General features: G+C 35.9%; 1 protein-coding gene across 1 annotated transcript in view; it reads left to right on the forward strand.

The window, feature by feature from the left end:
• LOC112864346 (E3 ubiquitin-protein ligase RNF103) overlaps positions 1–24709 on the forward strand; it is a 110809-nt gene that overhangs the window by 28309 nt on the left and 57791 nt on the right. The window lies entirely within an intron of this gene.

Consider the following 24709-nt stretch of genomic DNA (forward strand, 5'->3'; position numbering starts at 1 on the left):
AAAGAGGGGTGCCTGGGTGGCTCAGTCGGTTAAGCGTCTGACTTCGGCTCAGGTCATGATCTCATGGTTCCTGGGTTCGCGCCCCATATTGGGCCCTGTGCTGACAGCTCAGAGCCTGGACCCTGCTTCCATTTCTGTGTCTCCCTGTCTCTCTGCCCTCCCCTCGCTCGCTCTCTCTCTCTCAAAAATAAATAAACCTTAAAAAATAAAAAAAAAAGTAGCCACCCAAACATGTCAAAGTTCGGGTACTACCTGTTTTTTTGTTTGTTTGTTCATTTTAAAATTTATATTTCCCAACTTTATTGAGATAAAATTGACATATATATCATGGTGTAAGTTTAAAGTGTATGATGTACACTTGACTTGATAAATTTATACATTGCAGTATGATTACCAGGGTAGCATTAGCTAACACCTCCAACACATCCCATAATTACTTATTTGTAATAAGAACATTTAAGATCTACTCTCTTCACAACTTTCAAGTATATAAATACAATATTTTAAACTATAATCACAATGCTATGCATTAGATCCCAAAAACTTACTCATCTTCTAACTGGAAGTTTTCTGTTTCTATGAGTTTGGCTTTTTGCTGTTGAGTTTGTTGTAGATTCCACATGTAAGTGATATCATACAGTTTTTGTCTTTGACTTATTTCACTTAGCATAATACCCTTAAGATGCATCCATGTTGTCACTAATGTCAAGATTTCCTCGTTTCTCGTGGCTGAATAATATTCCGTTGTATAGATGTGGTATGTACATGTGGTAGTATATATACCACATCTTTATCCATATATCTGTCGATGGACAGTGTTCTCTTAGAAGCATCTACTGAATGAATGAGGAGTCATACACAGATTCTTACTCAGAATTTATTCTTGCTTTACATAGAACTCAAATGAGCTTAGTAATTTAGCCTCCCAGTCTATAGGGTAGAAGCTACGCATGTAGAGACTTTGAAGTAGGGAGTGGAATCTGATAGAGGCAGGGCAGGCAAGGAAGTCATAGTTACAGTAGTTTTGATAGTAAGAGTTAAATGTAAAAGACCCAAACAAAAAACAGTAGTTTGTGCCAGAAGTATAGTGTCAAATAATTTCTCGAGAGAATATCAGTATCTTGCCAAGAGTGATTCTGTGTTATCCAAAAAAAACATTTTATCAGTACCATTTGCACAAGAAGTCAGGAAAATTCATTTTATTATATTCAAAATCATTTTAAAACTATTAAACTTTAAAATATTTTGAAACTTTAAAACGTTTCAATAAAGTGAAAGTTTCTGTTTCCTGGAAAACCCATTCAGTGGGCTAGGGTGGGAAAACAGAAATCTTGTTCCTTGCATCCCTATAAAAGGTTAATTCCTCACACCCTCACCAGTTATCCATAGCACGCTGCCAGTTGTATACTAGAAAAAGGATGTTCATATACAATGTATATTTATTTTTAAATTTTTTTTTCAACGTTTATTTATTTTTGGGACAGAGAGACAGAGCATGAACGGGGGAGGGGCAGAGAGAGAGGGAGACACAGAATCAGAAGCAGGCTCCAGGCTCTGAGCCATCAGCCCAGAGCCTGACGCGGGGCTCGAACTCACGGACCGCGAGATCGTGACCTGGCTGAAGTCGGACGCTTAACCGACTGCGCCACCCAGGCGCCCCACAATGTATATTTAGTCACCGTCACTACTGTTGGTGAAATTCTGTGAGCTCTTTTCATTTGGGAATGTACTTTGAGATCTTCATCTGTTGATAAAGCAGGGTCTGGTGACATATTTCCACATGGAAACTTATTTGGGGCTTTATGAAGGAAGTCCTTTTACAAAAACAAAGTAGTAGGGTTTCAGACCAGCAAAAGGGAAGTTAGAAGAATTCTGGTATTTTCAGGGCTGCTTTTGTTGTTATTGTTTAAATGCTTCCCATTTAGCTTTACTCGATTCCTGAGTTAAGTGGCTAAAACAGTAGGTTTTTGGAACCAAATGCCTCAAGCTGACTCTGAGTTGCAGGAGGCTTGGGTAAGAGACTCCTCTTGCCAAACACAGCAAATTTTGGGCCTTTAAAACAATATTGTTCAAAGTGTTTGTTAGTATTGAGCATGGTGGACTGTGACAAATCTTGATGTATATTGCTTTACTTTAAAAACACTTGTCTGATGAGAAGGAAAAAAGAAAAGGGACGTGATTCTTACAGTTTTCCTGTTTCAAATAATAGAATCTGAGTGTCAGAAGCAAATAAAAAGGCCATTTTGTCCAGTCTTCTGCCTTAATTTAGGTTGTTGATATCCCAGTCATAAATAAACTGGCACACTCATCATATGCATGCTACATTTGCAAAAATCTATAAACAACCCACCTGCCAGGATCCACAGAAAAGCATGCCATTAACTGGCAATATAGCAATAGCAGGTGATGAATGCCCAGATTTGGATACTTCCCATGTCACCATGGGAAGGAGAATGAAATCAGGAGTTCATCTGTTAAAAAAGCCAGTCCTAGGAAAACCTCCTTGCTCTGAAACATATTCTGCTATCTACATTTATTCATCAAAATGGCACGTATTTAACCAGGATCTTTATTTAGAGGGAAACCTGTGAACTGTAAATTATTAAACCCCAACCTCATGAGTTCAGTGACCAGCTCATCCTGTTACCCTGAATTATCTCTGAAACAGGGAACAGGAGATACGAGATCAGCTTTCTTCTGCTTCCACTGAGCATATTCTCCACTCTCTGCTGTTACTGAATCAAGGCATATCTACACAGACTCTGCTGTATTTTCATGGCTGTGGAAAGGTTGAGAGGTAAAAGATGGTTTATGGCATGATACGCACCAGACTGGGTTATATAGAAACTGGAGAAAGGACTTTTTATTTGAAAGTTTTCTGAGAGCTGGGATGCCTGGGTGGCTCAGTAGGTTAAGCTTCTGACTCTTGATTTCAGCTCAGTCATGATTTTAGGGTCGTGAGAGCAACCCTGCCTCAGGCTCCGTGCTAAATGTAGAGCCTACTTGGGATTCTGTCTCCCTCTCTCTCTCTCTCTCTCTGCCCCTACCCTGAATGTGCGCGCTCTCTCTCTCTCAAATAAACTTCAAACTTTTCTGAGAGCTAAAAAAAGACTATAATAATTCATTCACTTACATTCCTTTAAGGAGGAATATATCTAATTAACCCATTCTGGGCAAATGTATGCATTTTATTTAGAATCTCATAATCAGAGACCTAGCGTTTGTTGAAACAGCTTGGAGTTCTTAGTCCGGCGAATGTGTTTGTTGCTTGTTTATCGGAGAATTAGTACATAGTCTGAGTGCAGGACTAATGTTTTCCTATAGGGTAAACCATAGGTAGGAATCAGAAAAGGCTTTTGATGCTTCATAATAACATTATTGATCAGCTGAAAGGGAGGGGAGTAGGACAAGAGAAGGATGGAACAAAATGAAGATACCTTCACCATCTATTTCTTCTTTAATCACTTCCAGTCATCCAAGGAAAATACATTCTTTTTTCCATTTGAAGTTTTTACTGAAAGGCAATACATCTCCATAAAAGTATATAAATATTAAATGTGCAGGTTATCAGTTTCTCACAAACTCAACACCCATCACCCAGATCAAGAAACAGAACAATTGTCACATCCCTGAAACCTCCCCTGGTTACCTCCTGGTCACTACTTCCACCATTCTGCCCAAATTTAATCTCTATTGATAACTTCTAAAATCCTAGGGTAATTTTGCCTCTCTTTGAATGCTATATAAATAGAATCGTATAGTGTGTTGTATTTTGTGTATAGTTCCTTTCATTTAAAATTACATATGAGGTTCATCTCTACTATGTGTAGCAGTACTTTGTTCATTTTCATGACTGCATAGTGTTATATCGTCTGAACATACCACAATTTATCCATTCTACCACAATAGGCTTCTTATTTCCAGTTTCTGACAATTGTAAATTATAATATCAAATTTTAGCAAGAATGTAGAACAACTGGGACTCATATACTGCTGGGGAGGATGTAAATTGATATAACTACTTTAGAAAACTGTGTCTACCAAAACTAAACATAGGCAACTGTCCTGTGATGTCAGTGCGTGTTGTGTTTGCCACTTTATTACACAGCTGAGCAGAACACGTGCTTCATCTTTGGGATGCTGAAGGAGATAAATGGGCTTTGGAGTGAATGTGGCAGTTTAAAAAATACCTTCATTTTTTGGACCGCTAACTCTCTCCCTCTCTCTCTGCCCCTCCCCACTCACACTGTCTCTGTCTCTCTCAAAATAAGTAAATAAACTTTAAAAATAAAAGTAATTTCCTTTCTGGGATCTTCCTCCCTTGCTTCTTCAGAGTTATTGTTCCTCTACAGTTTTGTTCCAGTTCTCAATTCATTTGGGGGATTTCATCAATACTCATGTTCGGGACGTCCGGGTGACTCAGTCAATTAAGCGTCTGACTCTTGATTTCAGCTCAGGTCATGATCTCACCATTCCGGGTTGGGCTGACCGTGCGCAGTCTGCTTGAGCTGACAGTGCACAGTCTGCCTGAGATTCTCTCCTCCCTCTCTCTCTCTGCCCCTCCCGCTTGCATGCACACACACTCTCTCTCTCTCAAAATAAAAAACTTAAAAAAAAAATACTCATGTTCTAGACTCCAACTAAATATGCTGATTGCTTCTGAATCTGCATCTCCAGAACACTGTATTTGATACTAGATCTCTGTATGGAGCTATCTGCTGGGCATTTTGCTTGGATGACTCACAAGCATCTGTGGTGGTCAAGCTGATCGTTCTCCCCCAACCCTGCCACTAATCTATTCTCCCATTCTTCCATTTTACTAGAATTTTAGCTGAACTGTCTTAGACTGCAGCCCACGCTGTAGTTACGTGTGACCAATGTGACTAATTCTTGACAAGTACAAGGTAAACAAAAATGATGCATCCCACTTCTGGATCTTGACTTAAAACATTAGGTATATGTATGAACGCTTTCTCTTCTCTACTTTTACCCTGCAAGATATGGTGATAATCGATGCAGTCTTGAAAGTCAGGTGAAACCAGTGCACAGAGCTGCTTCACCAGCCTTGGTCCCTGAATGACCTCAAACAGAGCTACCTGACCATGGAGATCACTAGACTCTTCCACGAAACAAACTTCTATTTAATTTAAAGTCATTGCATTTTGAGGTCTCTCTGTTATACCAGATTAACCTTTAACTATGACCACATCTCAGTCCCATCATATCCAAAATTTACTAATCATCCTTTCATCTAAATATCCTATGTCTATAGTTCCAGTATGAGTAAAGGCTCCTGTAGTTACCTAGTCAGTGTTTCTCTCTCAACCAATTTTCCTAAGTGCGGTTCATACCATTTTTTTAAAAATAACTCTGGATTTCTATGAGGCACCTGGGTGGCTCAGTTGGTTAAGCATCTTGACTCTTGGTTTCTGCTCAGGTCATGATCTCACAGTTTGTGGGTTCGAGCCCCGTGTCGGGCTCTGTGCTAACAGGCGAAGCCTGCTTGGGATTCTCTCTCCCCCTCTCTCTCTGCCCCTCCCCTGCTCTCTCTCTCTCTCTCAAAATAAATAAATAAACATTAAAAAAAATAAAACATAACAAAAATAATAAAATAACTCTGGTTTTCTACCTCTGATCATGATGGAGTAACTGGTACTGGACTAGTCTTCTTGCCGTAACTATAAACCAGACAAAAATATACGAGCGGTTGTTTTCAGAAAGTGGACAATAGGCAATATAGACTGAGATTGCTGGGGCACCTTGATGGCTCAGCCAGTTAATGTGTCTGACTTCGGCTCAGGTCATGGTTTCACAGTTTGTGAGTTCAAGCCCCACATCAGGCTCTCTGCTGTCATGTCAACAGCACAGAGCCCACTTTGGATCCTCTGACCCCCTCTCTCTCTGCCCCTTCCCCACTCACACTTGCGTGTGCTCTCTCTCGCTCTCTCTCAAAAATAAATAAATATTAAAAAAAACCAGAGATTGCTGAGAAGCAGGAAACTAACAGGGTAAACCCCATGATTACTCAAGTCTCTGCAAAGGGCAATTTCTTGACTGCAATGCAGAGAGCTCAAGTCCAAGCAAAGCACAGTGAGCAGTTCCACTGAAATTCCATTGATATTGTATGTATCTATAGTTCATTTTTTGTATTGCTGTATTGATTAGTATATTATTATATGAATATATAATTTGTGATATATATAATATATGTTAATTGTGATAAATATATAACAATTTATATATTCATTTGCTGATGGTTCATTTATTTCCAGATTTTGCCATTATCAATACAGTTGCCTTGAATATTATTATACATGTCTTTAAATGGACAGTAACACTTATGTTGAGTATATAACAAGGGATGGAATTGCTATATCATAAAGTTTATATATATGTTTAGCTTTAGTATACACTGCTAAAGTTTCCAAACTAGTTGTACCAATGTATACTCTAACCGGCAGTATATATGGGTTCCCATATTTTTTCCAACACTTGATATTGTCGATGATTTTAATATTAACCATTCTTGTGGGGATATATTAGAATTTAATTACGTTTTTAATTTTTATGTCTCTGAATGATGATATGGATCATCTTTTCATACTCTCAATAGCAAATTAAATAATACTTCACATTGCTAATTTAAAAATTGGGGTGAATCTACTGTTATTAATATGTAAGAGTCCTTTATATATGCTGGATATGAGTTTTTATTTTGGAAATATGGAGCAGTTTTGGGCCTCCCTTTTCACCCTCATCTTTTGATGAATATAAGTTCTTAATGTTAAAGAAGTCCAATTTAATGATTTTTTATAGCTCTTAATTTGTGTTCTGTTTCATTTTTGCCTACCCAAAGTGTTGAAAATATTTTCCTATGTTTTGTTCTAGAAGCTTTGCTTTTTTACCTTTCATATTTCAGTCTGTGCTCCATCTCAAATGAAGTTTTGTGTGTGGTGTGAGGTAGGGATCAAAGTTCTTTTTTTTTCTTTTTTTATGGATATCTAAATTGTCTTTGTGGAATTTTTTTTTTTTAACATTTATTTATTTTTGAGACAGAGAGAGACAGAGCATGAACGGGGGAGCATCAGAGAGAGGGAGACACAGAATCTGAAGCAGGCTCTAGGCCCTGAGCTGTCAGCACAGAGCCTGATGCGGGGCTCGAACCCATGGACCGCGAGATCATGACCTCAGCCAAAGTCGGACACCCAACCGACTGAGCCACCCAGGCGCCCCTGTCTTTGTGGAATTTAATGGAAAGAATATCATTTTCCCCCACTGAATTGTGGTGGTATTTGTTATAAACCAGGTGACAGTGTTTATATATGGTTCTACTACTGGGTTCTCTATTCTTTTCCATTAGTCTGTATAATAATTTCATACCAACACCACACCATTTTAGTTATTAGAATTTTATAATACTGTTGATATCAGGTAGCATAAATCCACCAACTTTAGTATTTTGCATTTCCATAGAAAATTTTCAAATTAGCTTATCAAATTCACCACACACACACACACACACACAAAACCCTTCTAGGTTTTAATTGGGATTTTTGAGTGATTGTAAATGGCATTGCATTAAATCTATAGATACCTTTGGGGGTGAACTGATGTCTTTACAATATTGAGTTCCATTTCATGAATATATCTCTCCATTTATTTAGATATTCTTTAATTTCTATCAGCAGTGTTTTGTAGTTGTCTGTAAAAGGGCCTTGTATTCAATTTATTCAATTCAATTTATTCTTAATTGGTTGATTTTTTTATGATTTTATGATTTTTTATGGCATAAAAAATAGTGTTTTACAAATTTTACATTTTTGAGGTTTTTATTTAAATTCCAGTTAATGTACAGTGTAATATTAGTTTCAGGTGTACAGTTTAGTGATTCAACACTTACATACAACACTCAATGCTAATCACAACAAGTGCACTCTTTAATCCCCATCACCTCTTTAACCTATCCCCCCACTAACATCCCTCTGGTAACCATCAGTATGCTCTCTATTGTTAAGAGTCTATTTCTTGGTTTGCCTGTCTCTCTCTTTTTTCCCTATGCTCATTTGTTTTTTTAAATTCTACATATGAGTGAAATTACATGGTATTTGTCTTTCTCTGACTTATTTTGCTTAGCATAATACTCTCTAGCTCCATCCACAGCATTGCAAATGCCATGCAAATGCATCGCAAATGGCAAGATTTCATTCTTTTTGATGGTTGAGTAGTATTCCATTCTTCTTCATCCATCCATCAGTTGATGGACATTTGGGCTCTTTCCATAATTTGGCTATTGTTGATAATGCTGCTATAGACATTGGGTTGCATGTATCCCTTTGAATCAGTATTTTTGTATTTTGGGGGTAAATACCTAGTAGTGTAATTGCTGGATCATAGGGTAGTTCCATTCTTAACTTTTGGGGGAAACTCCACACTGTTTTCCAGAGTGACTGCATGAGTTTGCATTCCCACCAACAGTACAGGGAATGCACTACATCCTCACTAATATCTGTTGTTTCTTGTGTTGTTGATTTTAGCCATTTTAATAGGTATGAGGTAATATCTCATTGTAGTTTTGATTTGCACGTCCCTGATGATGAGTGATGTTGAACATCTTTTTATGTGTCTGCTAGCCATCTGGATGTCTTCTTTGGAAAAAATGTCTATTCATATTTTCTTCCCAGTTTAATTGGATTATTCATATTTTAAGTGTTGAGTATTATAACTTTATATATTTTAAGTACTAACCCTTTATTAGATCTTCTCCTATTCTGTAGGTTGCCTTTTAGTTTTGTTGATTGTTTCCTTTGCTATGCAGAAGCTTTTTATCTTGATGTAATCCCAATAGTTTATTTTTGCTTTTGTTTCCCTTGCTTCAGGAGACCTATATTATATAAAGTTGCTACAGGCAACAGATTTTCTTTTTTAATTGTTTATTATATATAGAAAGAATGTGTTTTTGTATTTAGCCTTTTTTAAAAGCAAGAATTGTACCAAACTTGTATATTTTTTGTGGAGAGCACTGATATCTTTACTCTGTTGTGCTTTCAATCCATGAACATTGTATAATCTCCATTTTATTTGGATCTTTGATCTTTCATGATTCTGTCAGTGTTGTGTAATTTTCAGCATGCAAGTACTATACATGTTTTGTCAGATTTATAGCTAAGTATTTAATTTTTTGAGTGATTGTAAGTGGCACTGTATTCTTAATTTTGGTGTCAACATGTTAATAGCTAGAAATAGTAGATTTCTACCATTTTTGGTAGGTTTCTTGAAATTTCTACATAGACAATCATGTCATCTGTAAATAACAGTTAATTTTTTTCCTTTCTGGTTTGTATGTCTCTTATTTCCTTTTCTTGTTGCAGTGGCTAAAACTTTCTGCACTAAATTGAATTAAGAGTGGTGAAAGTGGATATCACAATCTTAGGGGAAAGTATTCAGTTTTTCACCTTTAAATTCAATGTTAGCTGCAGGGTTTTTTGTTGATGACTTTTAGCAAGTTGAGGAACTTTCCCTGTTACTATTTTTTGAGTTACTTATTTAATCACAAATGGTATTGAATTTTGTCAAAATTTTTTTCTGTGTTGTGTAATGTGGTCTGTGATTTTCTTCTCTAGCCTGTTATGGTGGATTACACTGACTAATTTTCATATATTGAACAGCCCTAAATCCTTGTAATAAACCCCACTTGGTCATGGTGTTTAATTCTTTTTACATATTACTGAATTCTCTTTGCTTTATTTTGTTAAGAATTTTTGTGTTTATATTCATGAGGGATATTGGTCTGGAGTTTTCTTATTTTATACTGTTTGGGGGGGTCTGGTTTTGGTATTAGGGTAATACTACCTGCATAAAATGAATTGGGACATATTTGCTCCTCTTCTATTTTCTGGGAGAGATTTATTTATTATTTTTAAAATTTATTCTCAAGTTAACATACACGGTAGTCTTGGTTTCAGCAGTAGATTGAAGTGATTCATCACTTACATATAACACCCAGCACTCCTCCCAGCAAGTGCCCTCCTTAATGCCCAACAACCATTTCCCCACCCTGAACAACCCTCAGTTTGTTCTCTGTATTTAAGAGTCTCTTATGGTTTGCCTCCCTCTGTTTTTATCTTATTTTTCCTACCCTCCCCCCATGATCTGTTAAGTTTCTCAGATTCCACATATGAATGAAATCATGGGATGTCTATCTTTCCCTGACTGACTTATTTTGCTTAGCATAATACCCTCCAGTTCCATCCACATTGTTGCAAATGAATAAGATTTCATTCTTTTTCATCACCAAGTAGTGTTCCACTGTAACAATATACCACATCTTCTTAATTGTAGGAGAAGTTTTGTATAGCTGGTGTTAATTGTTATTTTTTTGTTTCCATTTTCATTGAAGTATAGTTGACACACAATATTACATTTCTTTCAGACATACTACATAGTGGTTCTATAACTCTATTCATTATCTTATGCATACAAGTGTAACTACCATCTGTCACCTTACATCGCTATTACAGTACCACTGACTATATTCCCTATGCTTTACCTTTCATCCTTGTGACTTGTTCATTCTATAATTTGAGGCCTGTATCTCCCACTCCCCTTCACCCATTTTGCCACCTCTCTGGCGACCATCAGTTTATTCTCTGTATTTGTGTGTCTGTCTCTGCATTAATTATTCTTTAAACATTTGATAGAATTCTACAGTTTAACCATCTGATTCTAGAGACTTTTGGGGGGGATCTTTTTACATAGATATTTTTGTATTTATTTGTTAATTGTTTTTAAATTATGACTCAAGGGGCACCTGGGTGACATAGTCAGTTAAATGTCCAACTCTTGATCTCGGCTCAGGTCACAATCTTGCAGTTTGTGATTTTGAGCCCCACATCCGACTGTGTGCAGATGGCACAGAGCTTTCTCGGGATTCTGCCTCTCCTTTTCTCTGCCCCTCCTATGCTTGTGCATGTGTTCTCTCTTTCTCTCTCTTTCTCAAAGTAAATGAATAAACTTTTAAAAATTAAAAAAATAAATTATGACTCAATATCCTTAATTGAATATTGTCTATCATACTATATATATATATAGTATATAGTATATATAGTATATATATATAGTATATAGTATACAGTATATATAGTATATAGTATAGTATATATATAGTATATATATGATATATAATAATATCATAATATTATTATCAATAATATCTATCTTATTATCCATTTCATATCGGGTAAGTTGTGGTAGTTTTTGTTTTTCAGGAAATTGGTCCATTTTATCCCTTATTATCTCTTTGGTGCCTGCAAAGTCTATAGTGATACTCTGCTTCATTCCTGATATTGGTCATTTGTGTTCTCTCAATCTTTTATTCTTATGTCTGTTTTTCTAGGGCTCTGTCAATTTTATTTGAATTTCTGGAAACTGGCTCTTTGTTTCATTAATTTTCTCAATTGCTTTTATGTTTTCAATTTCATTGATTTGTCTTCTCTCTCCTGGTTTAGGTTTATTTCATTCTATTTTTTACGTTCTCAAGGTGGAAACTTAGATTACTGACCTAAAACTTTTCTTCTTTTTCTTTTTTTTTTTTTAAATTTTTTTAACGTTTATTCACTTTTGAGAGACAGAGAGAGACAGAGCATGATCGGGGGAGGGGCAGAAAGAGAGTAAGACAGCATCTGAAGCAGGTTCCAGGCTCCAAGCTGTCAGCACAGAGCCCTACACGGGGCTTGAACCCACAGACCGCGATATCGTGACCTGAGCTGAAGTTGGGTGCTCAACCCACTGAGCCACCCAGGCGCCCCTAAAACTTTTCTTCTTTTTCTAATGGTACATTTAGTTCAATAAATTTTCCTTTCAATATTGATTTAGCTGTGTTCCACAAACATCGATATGTTATAACAATTTTCATTTTTGCTTAGTTCAGTGTATTTTTAAAATTTCTCTTGAAACTTTCTCTTTGATCCATTAATTATTTACAAGTGTGTTTTTTAGTTTCAGAGTGTTTGGAGGATTTTTCTGTCATTGATTTCTAGTTTGATTCCGCTGTGGCTAGAGAACATACTTGGTATGATTTAACTTATTTTAAATTTCTTGAGGTTTATTTTATGCCCCATGATATGGTTTTTCTTGATGTGTGTTCTGTAGGCACTTGAAAAGAATGTGTTCTGTTGTGAGTAGAGTGTTCTATAAATGTCTTTTAGATCCTAATGGTTGATGATGTTCTTCTATATCCTTGCTGATTTTCTTAGTTGTTCTATCAGATGTTGAGAGAGTGGTGTTGAAATCTCAAATTGTAACTATGTATTTGTCTATTTTTTAAATTTCAGTTCTATCAGTTTTTATTTCCCATTTTTTCAGTTCTGTTGTTGATGTATACACATTTGGACTGCTATGTCTTCTTGGTGGATTGATATTTTTATCATCATATAGTGTACATCTTTTTCCTGGTGAATTTCTTTGCTCTTAAGTGTAAATTATCTGATAATATAACCACTTCTGCTTGCCTTTGATTTTTTGCATGATGTAACTTTTCCCGTCCTTTTACTTTCATCCTGCCTATATCATTATATTTGAAGTGAGTTTATTGCACATGACATATAGTGGTGTTATATTTTTAACCCTTTCTATCAATCTCTTTAAGTTGTATTTAGACCATTTACATTTTTTTAAATGTTTGTTTATTTTTGAGAGAGAGAATGTGAGTGAGGGAGAGGCAGAGAGAGAGGGGACAAAGAATCCAAAGTGGGCTTGGTGCTGACAGCAGAGAGACCAATGTGGGGCTCAAACCCATGAACTGTGAGATCATGACTTGAGCTGAAATCAGATACTTAACCCAATGAACTACCCAAGCGCCCCTAGACCATTTACATTAAATATAATTATTGATATGTTCAAATTAAGTCTGACTGTATGTTTTATTTTCTGTTTCCTTTCTCTGTCTTCTTTTCCTCTGTTCTTGTGAATTACTCGAACATTTTTTGGAATTCCATTTTGATTTATCTGTAGTGTTTTTAAAACTGCTTTATTGAAATATAATTCATATACTATAGGATTCATTCATTTAAAAATATTTTATAATTGAAGTATAGTTGAAATTTATTATATTAGTTCCAGGGGTACTACACAGTGATTTAACAATTCTATACATTACTTAATGCTCACCACAATAACTGTAGTTACCGTTTGTCACCATACATTATTACAATATTATTGACTATATTTTCATCTCCATATGTACAATTCAATGAATTTTAGTATATTCACAAAGTTGTGCAACCATCACCACTATTTAATTCCAGAACATTTTCATCACCCCAAAAAGAAAGCCCATACCTATTAGCAATCACATTCCATTCTGCATTTTTCCCATCTCCTGGAAACCACTAGTTTATGTTCTCTCACCATGGATTTGCTTATTCTATACAAAATCATGTGTCCTTTGAATTTGGCTTCTTTTACTTGGCATTGTGTTTTCAATTTTTCATCCACATTGTAGCATGAATCAATATTTTATTCATTTTTTAATTTTTTATTTTAGAGAAAGAGAAAAAGCATGCATGATGGTCGAGACAGGCAGAGGGAGAGGGAGAGGGAGAGAGACTCTTAAGCAGGCTCCACACTCAGCATGGAGCCTGACACAGGGCTTGATCCTACAACCCTGGGATCATGACCTTAGCTGAAACCAAGTGTCAGATGCTCAACTGACTGAGCCACTCAGGCTCCCCTCATTCCTTTTAATGACCAAATACTATTCGATTACATGGATAATACATTTTATGTATCCATTCATCAGTTGATGGACATTTGGGTTAATTCTACTTTTTGACTATTATGAATAGTGTTGCTATGAATATCTGTGTACAAGTTCCTATGTGGACATATATTTTCATTTTGGTTTGTATATATCTAGAGTGGAATTGCTGGATCATATGGTATTGTATTTAACTTCTTTAGGAACTGCCAAACTGCTCTCCAAAGGTACTGCATTATTTTACATTCCCACTGTCAGTGTGTGAGAGTTCCAATTTCTTTGTATTCTCAGTAACACTTATTACCTGTCTCTTTTATTATTGCCATCCTAGCGTGTGTGAAGTGGTATCTCGTGGTTTTGATTTTCATTTCCCTGATGGTTAATATCTATGCCATTTTTTATTATACTTCTTTGTAAATTTTTAGTGGTTGCTCTAGGTGTTATATTATATATACATAACTTATCACAGTCTACTGGTTCAAGTGAAGTATAGAAACCCTACCTCTCTTTAGATTTCATTTTCTTCCTCCATTTATAATATAATTATCTTAAGTATTTCCTCTTCGTACATTTAGAACCACATTAGCTAGTGTTATAATTTTTGTTTCATCCATTGAACACAGTTTAGGAAACTCCAAAGGAGAGCAAAAGCCCATTATATTTAATCCATACTTTTGCCTCGTCTGTTCTTTTTTTGCTTCCTGGTGGTCCTAGATTCCTTCTTTTTGTGGTTTCCTTTCTGTTTAGAGAAATTTCTATTTAGAAACTATCTTTTCATTTAAGGTAGTCTTCTGAGGACACATTCCTTCAGTTTTCCTTCAACTGAAAATGTCTTTGTTTCCCTTTCATTCCTGAAGAACATTATCTTGAGATATAAGATTCTGGGTTGACAGTTCTTTTCTTCTAGCACTAAAAATATTGTGCTACTTCCTTCTATGTCCCATGGTTTTGATAAGAGATCCACTGCTGTTTGAATTGTTTTCCCCATATAGATAAGATGTCATTTTTCTCTGGCTGCTTTCAAGATTTTTTTGTATTTCTTTGGCTATTTCTTCTTTGGGTTTTCTCAGTCTGTTGAATCTGCAGGTTTATGTCTCTTGCCAACTTGGAGAAGTTTTCAGTCAGTATTTCTTTTCTTTGGCCGTTATTTATTTTTTTTTTAACATTTATTTTTTGAGACAGAGAGAGACAGGGCATGAGCTGGGGAGGGGCAGAGAGAAGAGACACAATTCAAAGCAGGCTCCAGGCTCTGAGCTGTCAGCACAGAGTCCAATGCGGGGCTCCAACTCACACACTGTGAGATTATGACCTGAGCCAAAGTCAGAGGCTTAACCAACTGAGCCACCCAGGTGCCCCTGGCCATTATTTAAATACTTTTTCAGTCCTGCCCTATTTTTCTTCTCCTTCCATGACTCTGATGACACAAATGCTACATCTTTTGTTATAGTCCCACAGGTCTCTGAGATTCTGTTCATTCTTTTTCAGTCTATTCTCTGTCATTCAGGTTGGGTACTGTCTTATTATTCTATTTTCTATTTCACTGATTCTTTCTTCTGTCTTCTCCATTGTACTGTTGAGCCTATCCAATGAGCTCTTTATTTTGGTTGTTGTGTTTTTTAACTCTAAAATTTCCCTTTTGTTCTTCTTTGTATGTTCCTTTTTTTAATGAGTTTTTTTTCATTTGTTTCAATCATGTTTTAAATTCCTTATTGAATTTTAAAAATCATGGAATTAAAAAATCTTTATTAGATGATTTTAATATTTGTCATCTCATTCTTGGCATCTATATTAAGTTTAGTGGAACTGCCACAACAAATGACCACAAACTAGGTGGCTTAAACTAACAGACATTTATTCTCTCACAGTTCTTGAGGCTAGAAATTAAGCTGAAATCAAGGTTTTGGCAGAGCCATACTTTCTCTGAAGGCTCTAGGGAATAATCCTTCCTTGCTCTTTTATCTTTTGATAGGTTAATATTTGGTGTTTCTTGGTTTTTAGATACCCACTCCAATCTCTGCCTCTGTCTCTACATGGTTCTCTCTACTATGTGTTTCTTTCAAATTTCCCTCTTCTTACATGGACGACAATTTCATTGGATTTAGGGCCCACCTTAATCCTGTATGATCTCACCTTAATTTATGTGCAATGACTCTATTTTCAAATAAGGTAACATTCACAGGTTCCAGTGGACATGAACTTTTGGGAGACACTGTTTACCCTAGTAAGACATATAATGGTTATATTTTTTCATTCAGTTTGAGATCTTCCTGGTTCTTGGTATGATGAGTGATTTTCATTTATTTGAAATCTGGACATTTCAGTTTATGTTCTGAGATTATGCATCTTATTTAAACCTGTTTCTGCTGTTTTTTTCCTGACACTGCTTTGGTAGGAAAGTGGAGGTGCCCCCTAATTAATTACAGGTGAAGGTAGAAGTCCAAGTTCCCTACTTGGCCTTCAGTGAGATATGAGGGGAGACCACCCCCCAAATTTTTGATTTTTTTTTTGTTTTTATTTTTATTTTATTTATTTATTTATTTTTGTTTTTATTTTTATTTTATTTTATTTTTATTTTTTTATTTGCTTTGATCTGCTTTGATCTGCTTTGAATTGTGTCTCTTCTCTCTGCCCCTCCCCAGCTCATGCCCTGTCTCTCTCTGTCTCAAAAAATAAATGTTAAAAAAATATATAATAAATATATTTATTATATTTATTTTATTTTTTTTAGTTTTTATTTATTTAGGTAATTTCTACACCACAGGTGGACTCAAACTCATGACCCCCAAGATCAAAAGTTGCATGCTTTTCCATCTGAGCCATGCAGGCACCCTGAGAGGAGTTCCCCTTTAATGCTAGGTAGAGGTGAGAGATCCAGTTCTCCACTGACCTTATGTTGGGCGTAGTCACAGTATCACTGGGTGATGTTGAAAGTCCTAAGTCTCTACTAGGTCTCCTCTGATACCACCCCAGTTGGGTGGGGGACGGTTGCCTTGTGACTCCCCTGTTCCCATTAAGATTTATTCTTTGACTTATGAGTTATTTGGAAATGTGTTTTTATATTTCAAAATTTTTTTAATTTTAATTTTTTAATTTTTTTAATTTTAATTCCCATTAAGATTTATTCTTTGACTTATGAGTTATTTGGAAATGTGTTTTTATATTTCAAAATTTTTTTAATTTTAATTTTTTAATTTTTTTAATTTTAATTCCCATTAAGATTTATTCTTTGACTTATGAGTTATTTGGAAATGTGTTTTTATATTTCAAAATTTTTTTAATTTTAATTTTTTTATCATTGCTTTTTAACTCAATTGATATGTGGTCATATAATGGGATGTAAATCAAAATGATTTCTTCACTTGTTTTATATTCTAGTACATAGTCAATTTTGGTAAGCATTTGATATGTGATAACTTATTCTGTTTGTTGTGACAATTAGATTAAATGAGTCTTATTTTTGTGTCTTCTTTGTCTTTGCCAAATGTTTGTTTTCTTGATCTACCAATTACTAAAAGAAAAGTTAAAATTTCCCTCTATGAGGTTGGTTTATGGATTTCTCCTTGAAATTCTGTCAGTTTTTCCTTTTTTTTTTTTTTTGAGACTATATGATTAGCCTCCTGATAGATTGAAATTTGTACATTATAAACTTCATCATTCATAAAAAGTTATTTTGCTGTAAAATCTATTTTGTCTGATAATATAGCTGTAACAGCTTTGTATTGCCTGGTAAATATGTTTGTCCAGGTCTTTCTTCCAATTTTTTTGTACCCTATGTTGTAGTGTGTTCCTTTTAAATGGCCTCAAACTAAATGTTTAAAAACCTAGTTGGGAATCTCTTTTCACTGGTGAGTTTAGTCCATTTCATTATTAATACTGATATATCTTTATTTCTATCATTGTATTTTGTGCCTTCTACTTTTCCTGACTTTTCTTTCTCCTTTTCTACCTTATTTAGATTAATATTCTTAATTCCATTTTCCCTCTAATATTTTGGAAGTATCTCTTTTATTTTAGTGATTATCCTTAAAATTCTAACAAGCTTATTTAATATCTAAAATTATTCAATATCTTTACTCCTTTCCAAAGAATATTAGATAAAGTATATCTTGTTTTCAGTACCTCACTGCTGTGGGGAAATAAGGGAAGATGTTTGAATCCTCTGAGATCATTTCAAATCCAATGACTTAACCACCCCACCCATTTTATCTTTCTCTTTTTTTTTAAGTTTATTTATTTACTTTGAGAGAGAGAGAAAGACAGTGCAAGCAGGGGAGGGGCAGAGAGAAAGACAGAGAGAGAGAGAGAGAGAGAGAGAGAGAGAGAGAATCCCAAGCAGGTTCCACACTGTCAGCGCAGAGCCCAATGAGGGACTCATTCTCATGAACCTCCAAGATCTTAACCTGAGCCAAAATCAAGAGTCAGATGCTTAACACATCTGAGCCACCTACATGCCCCACTACCCAGTTTTTCATATTACAATTATGGGATGTTTTAGTTTTACTCTTTTAATTTCCCCAAAATCAATATTATTATTGTTTATTGAGTCAACTCTTTTCAGATTAACACATGTTCACTAAATTATTTGTGATCATTTCTTCTTGTATCTAACGCCTTCTTTTTGAGATCATTGTTATTTGTAAAGCATATTCTTTAGAATTTTGTTTAGTGTTGATCTATTGGTTGGTGGATTTTTTTGATCTGTTGTTATTTTTCCTCCTGAAGATGTTTTTATTTTGCCCTAATTTTGGAAGGATAATTTAACAGGGTATATAATTACAAGTTCACAGGTTGGTTTTTTCTCCCTTCAGGTCACCATGAAGTTATCAACAGTTTAAATTAGGAACTGTTTAAATTAATATCCAGGCTTGGGATTTGCAACACTATGGAAGTAGTATAAATTTAAACCCACAGGAAGGCAGCCTTGTAATTACAGCTCCTTAAGGAAGCCTTCTACTTTTATTTTTTCACCAGGCATTTGGCCTGAAACAAACATTTCTTCTTAGCCCCCTTCGCTAGCAGATAGATTTTTTCCCCCACTATCCTGTAATTTCATTGAGGGTGAAGTCTTCAAGGCTCTCATCTTCAGGAGGTCTTAATTTTGCGTCCGCATTTTCCCCAGCCTTTAAAAGCCTTGCCTCCTGGTCCTCTGCTCAATTATTAAAACCGAGCCTACAATTTGATTTCATTTATGTGATGTTCAAGAAGAGATAAAACTAATCTATGGAGATACAAGTCAGAATAATGATTCTCTTTGGTGGGTATTGACTGGAAACAGGCATGATAGAGCCTTCTAAGATATTGGAAATGTTTTAAATATCGATATACATAGTTTCACATATATACATATGTAAAAATTCATCAGATCATACACTTAAGACCTATGCACTTTGCCATCTATAAGCTACATTGTTTTTCATTTTTAAATTTTTATTTATTTTTTTGAGAGAGAGGGCGCAAGTGAGTGAGGGGCAGAGATAGAGAGGGAGAGAGAGAGAATCCCACGAGGGCAGAGAAGGAGAGAGAGTGAAGCAGCGTTCACCTGAAGCAGGGCTCGTGCTCACTCGATGTGGGGCTCGAGCTCACCTATTGTGGGGCTGGAACTCACGAACTGTGAGATCATGAGCTGAGCTGAAGTTGGATGCTTAGCCGACTGAGCCACCCAGGCACTCCTGGTTTTTTCTTTTTTTTAATGTTTGTTTATTTTTAAAAGAGAGAGAGCGAGAGAAAGAACAAATGGGGGAGGGGCAGGGAGAGAGAGGGAGACACAGAATCTGAAGCAGGCTCCAGGCTCTGAGCAGTCAGCACAGAGCCCAATGTGGGGTTCAAACCATGAACCATGAGGTCATAACCTAAGCTGAAGTCAGACACTTAACCGACTGAGCCACCAGGCACCCCTGTTTTTTTTTTTTTTTTAACACACAAATAAGGTCCTAAGTTTCTGTTATTGGAGGAAGTTACTAATTTCTCTTTTTTTGAGATCAACCATGCACATAAAGTAATTCTGGTTATATTTTATCAAGACTTCTATGTGTTTGTAGTGAGTTTTTCCAGAATATCCAGTCTAACATCATGTTGAATGTGTGAGTCACATGCTATTTTTCCAATTCTGATATTCTGATACAATTTTTGGCAATTTTAGTAAAGTATTGCTTAAATATTCCAGCTGGATTTTTCTTTAAGTTCAGGCTTTGTCTCTGCTGTGCTGTGAGGAAATAAGAAAAGGCATGTGAATCTCCCACGACAGGAGTTTTAATGGTGGAAATGGTGCTTTAGATGGCAATATGCAGTGGCTGCAGTGGTTACTGTGATTCCGCAGGGAGAGTACATCCTCCAAGTTCAAGTCAGGCCTCAGATATTTACTTACCTTTCCCAAGTGGAAACTGTCCCTACTTTGGGGCCACTCATAGAAGACAGAAGTTTGTTTATTTTGAAAGGATTCACCTAACCAGTCTCCTTCCACCCTCTATCACCTTCTTTCTTCTCAAAAGTGGGGGTGGGGGCTTGTGTATAAATGAGGATTGTTGTAGGTTAAATTGTACCCTTTCAAAAGATATATTGAAGTCCTAACCCCTAGTACCTCAGAATGTGATCTTATTTGGAAATAGGATCATTATAGATATAATTAGTTAGGACAGTGTGGTGGTGGATTAGGGTGGGCCCTTAATGTGACTGGTGTACTTACAAGAAAAGGGAACACTGCTATTGACTTAAGTGTGTCACCCCCAAAATGCATATGTTGAAGCCCTGCCCCCAATGTGTTGGTATTTGGAGAGGGAGCCTTTGGGAAATCATTAGGTTTAGGTGAGATTATGAGGGTGGGGACCTCATGATGGGATTAGTGCCCTAATAAAAGAAGAGACGCTAGAGCTTGCTCTGCCTACCATGTGAGGATACAAGAAGTCCAAACCAGGGAGAAGGCTCTCTCTAGCACCTGACCATGCTGGCACTTATCTAAGATTTCCAGCCTCCAGAACTGTGAGAAAATAAATTTCTGTTGTTTAAGCCACCCAATTTATGGCATTTTGTTATAGCACCACAAGACAAGCTGACTAATAAACACCATTTAATGACAGAGGCAGAGATTGGAGTAATGCAGTTGCAAGCCTAGGAATGCCCATGATCAACAGCTCTCAGTAGAACCTAGGAAAAGGAAAGGAAGGATTCTACCCAGAGTCTCAGAGGAAGCATAGTCCTGCTGACACTTTGATTTTGGATTTCGAAACACCAGAACAGTGAGAAAATACATTTCTGTTGTTTTAAACCACCTGGTTTGTTGTACTTTGTTATAGCAGCCCTAGGGAACTGGTACAGGGTTTTCGTAAGGTTGGCGGAGGAATGCTGGAAATGGAAAGATGACTCAAAGTTTTCCTTTACCTTCTTTCAACTCATAGGCTGTGGCTAGGAGCCCCTGAGATGAAGATTCATCAGAAATTCAGATAAATCCATCCCAAAATTATTATATAAGTCATGGGAGGGAATTCAGTTTTCCAAAAGCCAGTTTATGTCTAATATTTTCAGAATCCATCTGCTGTATAAAACAAGGTGTATCTTGGTTTTATTAGGCCAAAATTCCTGCTAGGAATTGGGTTGTGATTTTCTTGCCCAGGGCATTTCATTTAACAATCTACCCGGTGAATGGGGAACAGTTCTGAGCCACAATGCTCCCTAAGATGGGAAACATTACAGAAATGAGCAAGGACAAACTGGAGAATGAAGGAAAAACAGTCCTTTCTATTTTTCATTTCAAATTCAAGGGAAATATTTAAAGCATCAGGCATTGCAGTATCTTTCAAGTCAAGGATATGCATCTATTTATAATATTTTTCAGGGATCAGGAGAATTCACACAAAACCTTTGAAGTTGTGTGTGAATAAACGTCTTTGTGAACATATGGCAAGGGAGTGTGATCCTGTTAAACACTTGCTGTGTTTGGCAGGAGTGAAGAGCTAGAATGCCTGCTCACTTAGTTCTTCCCACCCCCTCAGATGTGATTCTTAGCAGGTGGGAGGATCTGGTGCGTAATTCCTGAGGTCCATGTATGAAGGACAACCTACAGCCACAGTTTTGTCCAGTGCCACGGCAATATCAGGACATAAATAGAGTATATGTTGCTCTGACGTTGGAGCCTGGAACATGCGTGGAAGATGCACAGTGCCCTTTTAGTCACTGAGGAACAACTGCATCAACGTGTTTATAGGGCTCTGTCTGTAGCTATGGGCTCTTTTAGTTGGATGCCACATGCCCAATCGAACCTTTCTCCATGCTCCCTTTGGCCTCTCTGTCCTTGATAACCAATTTTCAGGTAAGTGCAGCTTTAGGAACTGAAGTGTCTGTGGTCCCAAGCCTACACCCAGAAACTGGGAAGGCTCTTAGGCACATGCTGTTTCTTTTGTACTGGGTTCTCCTCATATTTCTGCTGGTTCACCCTGCAAGGCTCACTTATGTATAACCTGTTCAGGGAAGATTCACTGATCACCATATTCTTCTTATGGCCAGAATTTTGCACATTTGTAGTAATTCACTTAATTTTATGGATCACCATTGTTTAATACCTGTCCTTCTCACCAGATTGTATGAAGTTCTTTTTTGTTCACTATAGTTTCCCTAGAGCCTACAGAATCCCTGACCCATAGTAGGTATTTGATAAATATTGTTGACTAATTGGAAGTTCAGTGTCCTCTTATGTGAAAAATTTCTGCCTTATGGTTCATTCAAAAAGAAAAACAAATGAAAAAAAGAGGAGGAGGGATATGGTGAAGGAAACTTTAAAAACATTTCCATAGATTTCTCATTTTCAAAGGTTTCCCTCACATTGAAACAAGGAGGGAAGGAAAAGAGGAAAACAATTCAACGGAAAATGGGCAAAGGATACAAGAAGTAATTTACAGAAGAAATTCAAATATCCAATAAAAAACCAAAAAGATGATCATCTAGACTAGTAATCATACAAATGAAAATTAGGAACAATATTTTATACCATGAGATTGGCAAAATTGCAAAATATTGATAATACTCATTGTTAGCAAGGATTTAGGGAATAGGATGCTCTCATACACTGTTGGTAGTTGAAAATCGTGCAACCTGTGTAGAGAGCAATGGTAGTATTTTTACAATTTAAGCTGTATCTATGTTTATTACTTAATAAGGAAAAATTAGAAACCACTTAATCTCATACAATAGGAAAATGGTTAAATAAATTTTAGTCCATTCCCACCAAATTATCCTTCAACTATAATTTTTTTTTTATCAACACAGATGACTTTTTAATAAGATTACTTTAGGGCTTAGAAATCAATTTTTCCATACTTTCAATTAACAATGTTCATTCATCAAACTATTGTGTTTGGTATTGAAGAGACAGAGATGAGTAAAAGGTATTTTCTGCCTTTGATTTTATGAGTCTGGTGGAATGGTTTTAAAACTTCCCTGTGCTTCAGGGGTGGAATAAATGTTTGATCTGAATTTCATTTTCAAAATATATTTTAACTATTAAGACATCTGTAACTTAAAATAAAATTATTATTTTAATATTTATTTATTATGAATTTATTATTAATTTAGTTAATTATCATGAAAATCAACCAATTTAATATAATACATTTTAATACATTGGGACCACCACTTGCTAATGTCTATCATCAGGTAAACCATTCTTTTTTTTTTTTTTTAATGATTTAAAATTTTTTCTTTTTTTTAAATTAATTAATTATTTAATTTACCTCTAAGTTAGTTAGCATATAATGCAATAGTGAATTAGGAGTACATACCAGTGATTCATCTCTTATGTATAACACTCAGTCCTCAGCTATAAATATTAACATCAATGACAATTTATATAAAAATTTTTTAAAAGGAGATCGGAAAACAATATGTATAATATGATCCCAACTAAGTAAAAATATGTGAAAGCATATTGTCCAAAGGAGAAGATCTCAAAGAATTCATACTATCTATAATTATAGTAATTTAATTATAAGGTTCTTTGAGACCTTTTCCCCTGAGGAAGTAAGAATGGGATTTTAGTTTCTACACTGAATTTGTACTGCTATTTTAAAAGAACTTTATTTAAGTATGATTGACATAAACTGCACATATTTAAAGTACCCATTTGTTTTGACATTATATACATCTGTGAAACCATCCCCACAATCAAGAGAATATCCATCACCTCCAAGAGCTTCCTTATGTGTCTCTAATCCCTCCTTCCTGCCTCTTTCCTAACAACCCCTGTCCCCTAGCAACCGCTGAGCCACTTTCTGTCACTACAGATTAGTTCACCTTTTTTGGAATGCTATAGAAATGTAATCATGTAGTATTTACTTTTTTTTTTCTGTCTTCTTTCAGCATAATTATTTTGAGATTCACATTGTTGCATGTATCAATAGTTTGTTCATTTTTATTGCTGAGCAGCATTCCATTATATGGATCTATCGCAACTGATTTATCCATTCATCTTTTGATGGACATTTGGATTATTTCCAGTTCTTGGCTATTACAAATAAAGGTGCTATGAACACCCATTTACAAGTCTTTGTAAAGACATTTGCTTTTTCTACTCTTGGGTAACCCGCTAGCAGTGGAATTGCGTAAGATAGGTGTATGTTTAGCATTTTAAGAAATTATCAAAACGTTTTCAAAGTCGTTGTACCATTTACCACCAGAGATGGGAATATGAGGTTGTGGCACTAAATGAATGGCTCTCCACCACGACGTGAAGTAATGACAACAACCATCAGCTCACTGTGTAGGTTCAATCAGATTGCTGGGCTAAAATGCCTCTATTTTAGTCACAGATACCTTTGGGAATCTGATTAAGGTCATGGTCCATGTGGAGTATAAGACGACGGACACACAAGTGCCAGGTAGAAATCATCCACGTTGGAAATAACAATGGCCCGAACAAACGCTGTGACACTTTGGGCGGAAAGGAGAGGGCTGGAGTTCAAAAACATGGAA

The sequence above is a fragment of the Puma concolor genome, chromosome A3 (assembly GCF_028749965.1).
Source record: "Puma concolor isolate L17-30 chromosome A3, mPumCon1.1.hap2, whole genome shotgun sequence".
Classification (NCBI taxonomy): Eukaryota; Metazoa; Chordata; class Mammalia; order Carnivora; family Felidae; genus Puma; species Puma concolor.